Source organism: Phaethon aethereus (genome assembly GCF_964289735.1).
Source record: "Phaethon aethereus genome assembly, chromosome: 3".
NCBI classification, from domain to species: Eukaryota; Metazoa; Chordata; class Aves; order Phaethontiformes; family Phaethontidae; genus Phaethon; species Phaethon aethereus.
The window spans coordinates 103,102,325-103,111,620 of NC_138576.1; positions in this window are offsets into that span (position 1 = coordinate 103,102,325).

The following is a 9,296-nucleotide window of genomic DNA, read 5'->3' on the forward strand; positions in this document are numbered from 1 at the left end:
GACCAGGCTGGAGCAACAATATATTCATTATCTCTTTCTGGTCCTCTAAAAAGGTACATCTTGCATGAATCTTGCAAGAAGTTTAAAAAAAAAAAAAAAAGGTACAATTTTAGAATATTTTGCTTCAACATGCTAGACATTCCATTTCACATTTTTTCCCTTAAAATCATGATTCTCAGCCACAGCCACTTCATCAGTATAGAAATAGCTGATTTTCCCACAGTCTCTCCAACAGGCAGACAACAAACCTGCACCAAGATGGTCCAATTTCATCGGAGTCAGCACCTACTGAGCAATGTGGTTTAGGTTTCTTTTAAGCATTCAGGAACGTTTTTCATAATAATGCCAGATGGCCTTGCAATCAAAACCTTCACATTCAGACCTTTTACCTCCAAATTCGCTGCTGATAGTGTATGGATTTGAATTTGAATATACAATACAGAAGCTGTTTCAGATTTTGTAGAAAAAAATAAAACAAATTACCTCTGTAGAGACAAATTTTCCAACTGTATTAACTATTATCTGGCTTCCACGTGCCTTTCCAGATATTATGTGAAGAAAAGAGAAAGAGAAAAGAAAGAAAAATTTCTTGACTACCATCACAAAAGAAATTGTTCCTTAATTACAAACAGGACACCCTTAAGCCAAGAACTGAAGGGAAGGGCAATCTGTACGACCTTGCCCCATCATTTTGCTTTGAAATATGGGGTAGGCAGAACCAATTGATGTGAACAGACTTAGTAAGATAAACACCGGCGGCAACTTTTTCTAGTTAACAACACTAGGCCTTCTCCGGGACAAAGAATAGGAATGAGAATACTTGTTATGTACTCTTGCAAAATGTACTGTGTATTTAAAAAGAAAATATTTGCTTATCAGTTATGGCTGTATAATGCCAAACATACGGTAGCTACATGATATTTTAACCTTACCCCCAAGCTACAAGGAAATTGAGTAGATAGTTGGTTTTCTAGCGTCTTTAAAGTAACTAAACATGAAAGGTCAGACTTAGGGAGAACAGCAGATAAGCTGCCCAACAAGGCTGGCAGAGCTGAGGGAACACGCTCATGTGCAATGGATATCCCAGTGTTTGCTTAGAAATGTGTCATGAATGTAACATTTAGCGATGGTTTAAAGTACCCCATGTCAATAAGGAGGGGAATTTAGACAGGGAAGGAAAGGATATGAGCGCCTGATTCAGCGAGTAGAGAGATGGCTGCATTACCACTCTTAGACCAATTTTAATTAACTTTATGATATACTACCATAGTCACGGGTCTTGTGACCATGCATCACAGATTATGTAATCATATTTCCTATAGATGGTGTGCACAGAGACACTCAGCCTCAGAACAATATCTTGTACGTATTTTAACCACAGTGTATTAGCCCTTTGTGTTGACAAAGTGATGAAATGGGGAAAATGTGCCTGGGCTGGACCCAGCGTCCTCTCGAATCAACTGAAGTAAGTTTTCCACAGACTTTGACATAAAACTCAAGAAGCAGCATAAGCACAATTTGAGGTGCTTGCTATTAGAATTCATTAAAACTTGTGGTAACGTTAGAGGGGAATTGTAAGTGTCTCAAGTTTATTTCATGTCAATACAGAATAGCCCAATGTTTTGGAGAAAGAGCCATAGGGCCCGTTCCTACACACAGGCTTTACAACTCCACTATTCAGTGATGGTGCCCAACAGGCCTGGAAGGCGGGATATCTCAGAGAGAGTCATGAGTCCTACCACAGTCACCCAGCACCACAGTACAGGTAGGATGTTGCAGTGAAAGGGCACCGTTCTTCAAGCAGGTGGGTATCTCACAACAGCAGAAATCTCAACAAAGATGGTGTCGTCTAGTCCTGAACTCTAGAAAATTTTTGTCTGTTCCAGTGGAGGTTGGGTAGGGTAGAATTCAAAGAGGATGTCTTCCTCTTATTAGATTGTTTTTAGAGCGCTGGATCCCACGCTGGGGGATCTGAAATATTTCCATTGAAAAAGGTAATTTTTTTTTTTTTTTTCTTTGCAAATATATAGATATGTGGGTATAGGCCTGTCACAAAGTTTCCTTGCGACTAATTGCGTAACTTTTTTTTTAATCCTGTAATCTCACTGATAGCTACGCATTTGACTGCTTGGTTCCGAGACTAGTTGAAGAGGTAGTCACTAACTGTTGCAGAGTTTAGAAATCTGCAGTGGACAAGACAACTAATATTGCAATCCAAAAATTACAGCTTTCATTCAAACAAATCACTCACAGATATCACTATTTTTTTTTCCTGTGGTCCCTGGAATCAAAAACAACCCACACCCCTCACCCAGCTACAGAAAACACTCCCAAGATAACACTGTTGGTCACATAAGCTCAGTAGGATCGCATCCAGAACTTCCAGGTCCCTCTGCAGGGGCTCTTTAGCAGCAACACACGAAGCCCCACGGGAGTTTGGCAGGACCGCGGCGCGAGCGCTCGCCGGTGAAGCGGTCCCTGTCCCCAGCCATGCTCCGAAGCTCTCCTGAGACCTTTCCCAGGTGTCATCCCAGGGGAGCAATATTCACGGGGGACACAGGAATGGGATTCATGGGACAGAACCGCTACCTACCTCCTTCCACCATGGTCCTGAGCCGAAGCCTGCGCTCTACATCCAACAAACAACGGCGAACGGATGCTGGAAGTTCACTAAGTTAATGGAGGTGCAAGTGCCAATTTGGATAAACTCCATTTAATCTGATATTCCCCCGTTGTAGGCTTGTGGTACTGTACTTTGCCTTAATTTGTATGAAATTTTATTTAACTGAAGTTTTGAGTGTTCCCCCTGACTTCCATAAGTTTGGGGTTTATTGTACACCAGTCAGTTCTCTCACATCCAGCATACAGTGCCCGTAAATTTCAGGTTAATTAACTCACATCTGGTTTTCCACAAGCAGAAATACTAAGTTCTGCAGCCAAGTACTATTACTAGCTAACGTGCTTTGTGCTCTCCCTTGTCTGGGGATGAGACTAGTGCATCTTTGATTTTTAAATCTATACTCTTAAAGTCTGATGCCTTGTTAGAAGGCCAAGGGTTATTAATTTCAAAAACAGAAGGTAGAGTTTAATGAATAATGAATAGCAGCTGTTGGAAACAAATCTTTGTAGCCCTGGGACCATCTTTCCCTATGTTACAATTACACTTTGATTGACCTCAACAATAACTAACAAGCATGCCCAGCTGGATCATAAACCAAGTATATACTATGTCCAGATACGGTGTAAAATTTCACATCAATGAAACACTCACTGTCAGTCTGACTTTGTCCCATCATATGTCAATCAGACTTACAAATAAACTTGTAAAAGCTGGGACGTGCGTTTTCCTAGGGAAAAAAAACATTCTTTACTGGCAATGAACACACAGGTTAGAAAAACGATGAGTACATAGGGATGGCTCTACCTCTGAAGAAAAGCCTTTTGTCATGACAGGCGCATGGGGCTCGTTCACTGCGCGAAGATGTAAGGACCTTAAGAAGGAGAGGCAGTTTTCCAGGTTGCCTAAAACAGCTATATCCCCCCAGCTGGGAGGCTGAAAGCAGAAAAAGATCAAGCTTGGGCCGATCAAGCATCTGACATATTTTCTCTGTGAAGGAATGTGCTGCACTGGGACCTGGTGCTTTCGGGGGTCTGCGGGTGGGAGGCCCGTGGAGTTCACTGGAGGTTCAGTGCCTCGCTTCTGTGGACGACCCCATAGTGTAACACCTAGATTTGGGATCTGACTAAGCAAAGAGGAACGAAAATGCAGGGACAAACTGTTTGTACATGCAAAATCAAAAAAAATCTGGCTTTTGCTGTTTGGTGGATGGATTACTCGCAGCTTTACATCCTGTCTTATCAGAGAGGAACCTTGGCCTATAGCCAAACAATACTAGGGATGAGCCACTGGTGAATAAAATAATCCAGCCTTGGGATTTTTATATATTCTCAGCTTTCTAGCGCCTTATTCTCCCTCTCCTGACAGTTCCAGGTGAAACAAACCGAGAAGCAACAAATCTTTCTCTCATCAAGTCATTGCCCTTCTCCTAGGCTTCCCCTTTAAAACAGCTATGTATTATTATTTGTATTATTATTTGTATCGCTAAACATGACAAATTCATTGGTCACCATTTCTTCCTGTTCATGGACTACACTAGTACAAACCCCAAAATATTTTTACAGCCACTTTCTTAAAGGGCACAGTACAGCCATGCAAAATTACTTAGATGCCCAAATATCCCAGGTTTAGTTTTCCAGCTCTGATTTCCTTGAGGCGCCCTGTGAGACCACATCATGGTACCTCACGCAATCTGCACGGAAGTCAGTTTGCAAGCTGTGTGTTCTGCACTGCAGAACTGAATCGCACGTCCCACCTCTCACCATCAGAAATTAAGGCCAGGCACATCCCCTCTTCTGCACCTCACTTCACGAGCTGAGAATAAAACAGATTGCATGACAAACATCAGCACGGATTTTGGCTCCCCTTATACTATCGCTTGCCTTTGCTTTGTTTTCTCCAACTGACATTTCTGCTCTGTAATGGTGCATCACTGACCTCAGTCTTAAAGACAAGGTCTATTATCGGGGCTCCCTGACCTCACCCGTCTTTACGTAGAACTTCTTTACAGATTCTTATCTGGTCTCAAAGGTTTTGCTCAGGGGAATAAAACCTAGTACCAGGGAAGGAGTTGTATACGCCCACTGATTTCAACGGAATCAGAAATGTAATTAATTAAAATGCAGTTGGCAATGCCTCAGTTCCGGCCACATGATGGCAGGTATAAACTGTAGCTATGGTATCATTTAAAAACCAATATACTCTTCTTTCTAGGATGAAGCAAAAAACAAAAAAAAAAACACCAAAAAAACAAACCCAAAACAAAACAAACCAGTCACCAGTAGGTAAAATTATACACCAGCACCAGCATAAAGCAAGCCCCCAGTACCTCACACTATCCCCTGCCAGGTCATCGGGCAGACGAGCTGAGCTTAGAGCACACACTAATTTTTGACAGACCCCAGCCCAGGTGGGTGGGTTTGGGAAGTGAATTCCAAAGCCGAGGTCAAGTGTCTCTGGCTGATCCCAGTTACAAGTAAGTGCTGTGCTGCAGGAAGGCAAGCAGCCTCCTGGGTAACCATTTGGGGCTTTATAGGTTCAAACTAACACCTTGAATTCTGCCCAGGAACTTATTAACGACCAGCAGAGGTGATCTAAAGTGTTCTTGGCATGAGGCTGCACGTTGTGCACCAGCTCCAGTTTCCAAGGGCCTCAGCACACGGCCCCATACGGAGCGCACGGCGAGGACGTAACACAGCATCGAGGTGCCACAGGCATGGGTAACTCTGACGAGGTTTCTCCGCCGGACAGAAAAGGTCCATTTTTCTTAATAGCAACATAGGTGGGGAAAGAGACGCGGATATTTTGTCAAGGCTTTTCTCAAAGTGTTCTTATGCCCTGGACACCACTAATCTTGGAACGCTTATAAAAGTTCAGCTATGGACCTGCTCTGTGCTTTGAGAATGTCCTGACCTCACCCTCATGAAATTAATAAAGTTACCTAGGTGTGAAAGCAGTGTGGGGGGTCACATCAGCCCCCAAACTCCTCAGGTGTGAAGATTAGCTAGGACACGCTGGAGAAATTTTAGTGGATAAAATGTCTGTCTCTCCTCTCCACGGAGCTTATTTCTGCCACGTCCCACGGAAGGTTTAGCGAGGTCAGTTAATTTCTCCCTATCCTCAGTTCAGGACTGAGCTGTACCGAGTAGTATTTTTTTGGAAAACCTATTTAAAATCATATCTCGTTGAGCTGATTTTCTCCATGTTTCTTCTTTTGGTACTTACTTTCTGACTGCAATTACATCATTCAAATTACTTTAGGGCTGGAGAAGAATCTAAAGTAATACTTCACTTTGCTGTTACAGACCTGCTGGACCAAAAGCGGAAATAAACAAATACCGTAGAGCAGATTCCTACATACGTAAGGGCAATTTGAGTCTCAGATGGTCCAGGTACAAATGTCCAGCACAAAGCTGGGGACACGAGCTCTGGCACACACAGACTCTCTGTGTTACCGATTTATGAGCAATAATATGTGGTAGGGATGCAAATTATTCTAGACTGAACTAGTCAATGAACTTAAGTTACTAGATATGCAAAGCAAAGTATTATTTTAGTTTCTTGTCCCATCTGGAAAACTGTAAGAATTTCCCCTATGATTGAACTGATCTACGTAAATAGGAGGCTACGTGTTGAATTACCAAGAATGCATCAGGGTGTTTGCACTTAAGTACCTTCTTCATAAGTGATGAGTCAACAACGTAAGGCTCCTGGCCAAAGCAACGAAGCTGGATAAAAAACTAGACATCAAAAGACCACTTCAGTTAAAAAGCTTTCTAAGAGAAAGGGGTCACAGAAGCTATCTAGGGAAACAGATTGACAGAAGGAGTGAGCGAAAGGTTACGGAGTGGGAAAGCTTCCTCCTCCATGATACTATGAACAGCATAGTAGGAAAATTGAAGCAGTCTGATACCTTGGCGGGGGGGGAAAAGACTTGTTTCTGAAGCAAAAGAATTTTAAAGTAAACATATCTTCAGAAAATGTACCTTTACTTTAAAATCCATTTACTCTATACCACTTAGCTAGAAGAGAGCTTCAGGTCACTATCCTCCTCTTGGAAGGAAGAAAATTGAAGGATGAGAGTTTAGAACAGTCCCCACAGAAATGGTTGCACTTCAAGCCAGATACACAAGAAGGAGATGATCTGAAAGTCAGAAAATTGTGTGATTAGGGGGTCCTCCCACATTTCTTTTCCCTTACCTGTGAAGGTATATGAGTTGGAGGCCATCTTCAAGCCCTCATTTTCTCTGACTTTTCAGTTCAAAGAGAAATACTAGACTACAGAGAACTGTGAAACAAGCACGTGCAATGCAAATCCTGAAGGATACCAGTTATTGCTATGCAATGGCTCAAGAGAAAGCCCATGTGTTCATTCAGAATTGGTGATTTCAAACAGTATCCATCACATTCACAAACTCCTGGAGTCTCAACTCAGAGTCTTTGGTGGAACGAGAATGGGAACAGAGACCCTCCCAAAAACCAGCATGATTCCAAGATATTTTAGCAATGGTATCATGCTTCATATGGCATAAACATTGCTCCAGGCAGCTAACCTGCAGACAGAAGTTCCTTAAAAAGACGAATGCTCAGGTTTTACTAAAGTGAGCTCCAACCACTGTGAAGATTATGGCTAAACCATTGAAGAGCTTAACAGAGCCCACCACCATCCACTCTCAAAATCTCTGCACAGAGGTGACTATTTCTTTACGGCTTCACTCTAGTACAGACAAATAATAATTTTAGATATTATCTGAAGGCCCTGCGAATATACAAAGGCAAAGTCTTTCTCATGTTGATGTTCATCACCTGAGCAGAACAGCCACAGATATAAGGAAAGAAGAGGTGCCTACATACACCACAACCAAATTTTACAAAACGCCCATGGAATTCACATGAAATACATCTACGAATCTGAACATCCCTACCTTAAGATTTATCCCACTTCTATCGTGACAGGCAAGTACTTGTTCCTAAGTCTATTATTGTTTTTGTTAAATAAGTAAGATCCCCCACCTTCGTCAACAAATGATGATACAATCCAAGCATAAAACTTCTATCCTATACAGCCTAATGTGTCTTGTATGCTGTACGAATTCTACCGGTGCATACTCTACCTCCATTGTAGGAAGAAAACATACAACTATTTGGACTGGATTTGGCAGGACTGAAAATAAACTGTAAAAATATTATGGGGATTAACCAGTCACATAGCACTGGAATCCAGAAACACTGATCCAGACAAACAGAAAAACTTCCATTTGGCGAAGATGAATTCCCTATATCAAAACTGGTTGAGATACACCTCATAGATATAGCCACAGTAAAAATGTACATGATATTCATTTTGTAACCACAGCTCCACTTCAGAAGAACCCCGATTTTAATGGTGACTGACAGAAGCCCAAAACAGTGAGGTGTAAGAAATACTTGCCATAAAGCTGATATCTTTCCTCCATCAACAGCAGTAAACATTTTTAGATTAGGACACCAGTTCAGACTTAGCTGACTGTTTGGGCACCAAACCAAAATAGGTTCTTCTTTTGTTGAGACATCAAATAACCTAACTTGAAAGTATCAAAAGACAACACGCAGAATTTGAGGAGGGGTTTTTCAGTATTCACGGACTTATCTAAATAAGGTCCATTTACTCCGGTCACTAGAAAAAATAAATAAATGCAGGAAATGCTACATCATACTACAGAAATATCTTGAAAGTGTTCTTTAAAGAAAAAAAATACAAAACTCCTACCAACAACCTCCACGTTAAAAGAAAACAGAGGTCAGATGTGAATCTAAAGAATAGCAAGTTAATAAAGTATCCTCCTCCGAGCTTCCAAGAGAAGAAAAACAGAAGGGAGTGTTAAATCTTTCAATAAATCTCCAATAAAGACAGCCAGAAATGATGCTGCCTCTAGCCACATGAAAGAGAATAGAAGGATTTCTCTTTTTAAATTAGTCTTTATTGTCTGCTTCGTAAATCGTGATCGCATGTGGTATTTATTACAATGAAATTTTATTGTCGCTATAGCCCTCTTGCTTGCATTTGGTGCTTTCTGCTTATTTTAAAACGAAAAATGTCCAGAATTCCTTCAGTTCTGTGACAGACATTTTATGGCTGTGCACATGGCAGAGGGTCACGGTGACAACCAAGGAGCCGGCGTAAAACATAATATACACATTTTTAACTTCAGATGCAATGCAGTAGAAAAGACTCTAGATTGTGTTATCCCACGTCTCCATTTCATCCTCGCAACAGATAGCTTTTTATAGGTAGGCTGGGAGTTGAAGTCTATGGAGATTTTTCCGTGCCTGTGTAACTTCAGGACTTGCACTCCTTATTCTAAAGCCCACCAGAACCGTCCCATTAGGCACAATTATTTAAGCCCTTCTACAACTGACCAAACCCTTTACAAACTTGCCAGACAGGCAAAGCCAATTCGCAGATTGACACAAATTCACCTCCCCACCGAGGCCGTGAATCACCACATATATAAAACTAAAGAGAGACACTGATATGACCGCGGATAAACACATTCCTCGCATATTTTTTTTCCAGTTGGCAGTTGACCCACGTTTGGTTTGAATTAAAGATTCATCACACTGCAACAAATAACTGAATGGAAAGATATGAGTCCCTTTGAAGAGCGTGCAAATCAAATTTGGGTGATAATTAGCAGCA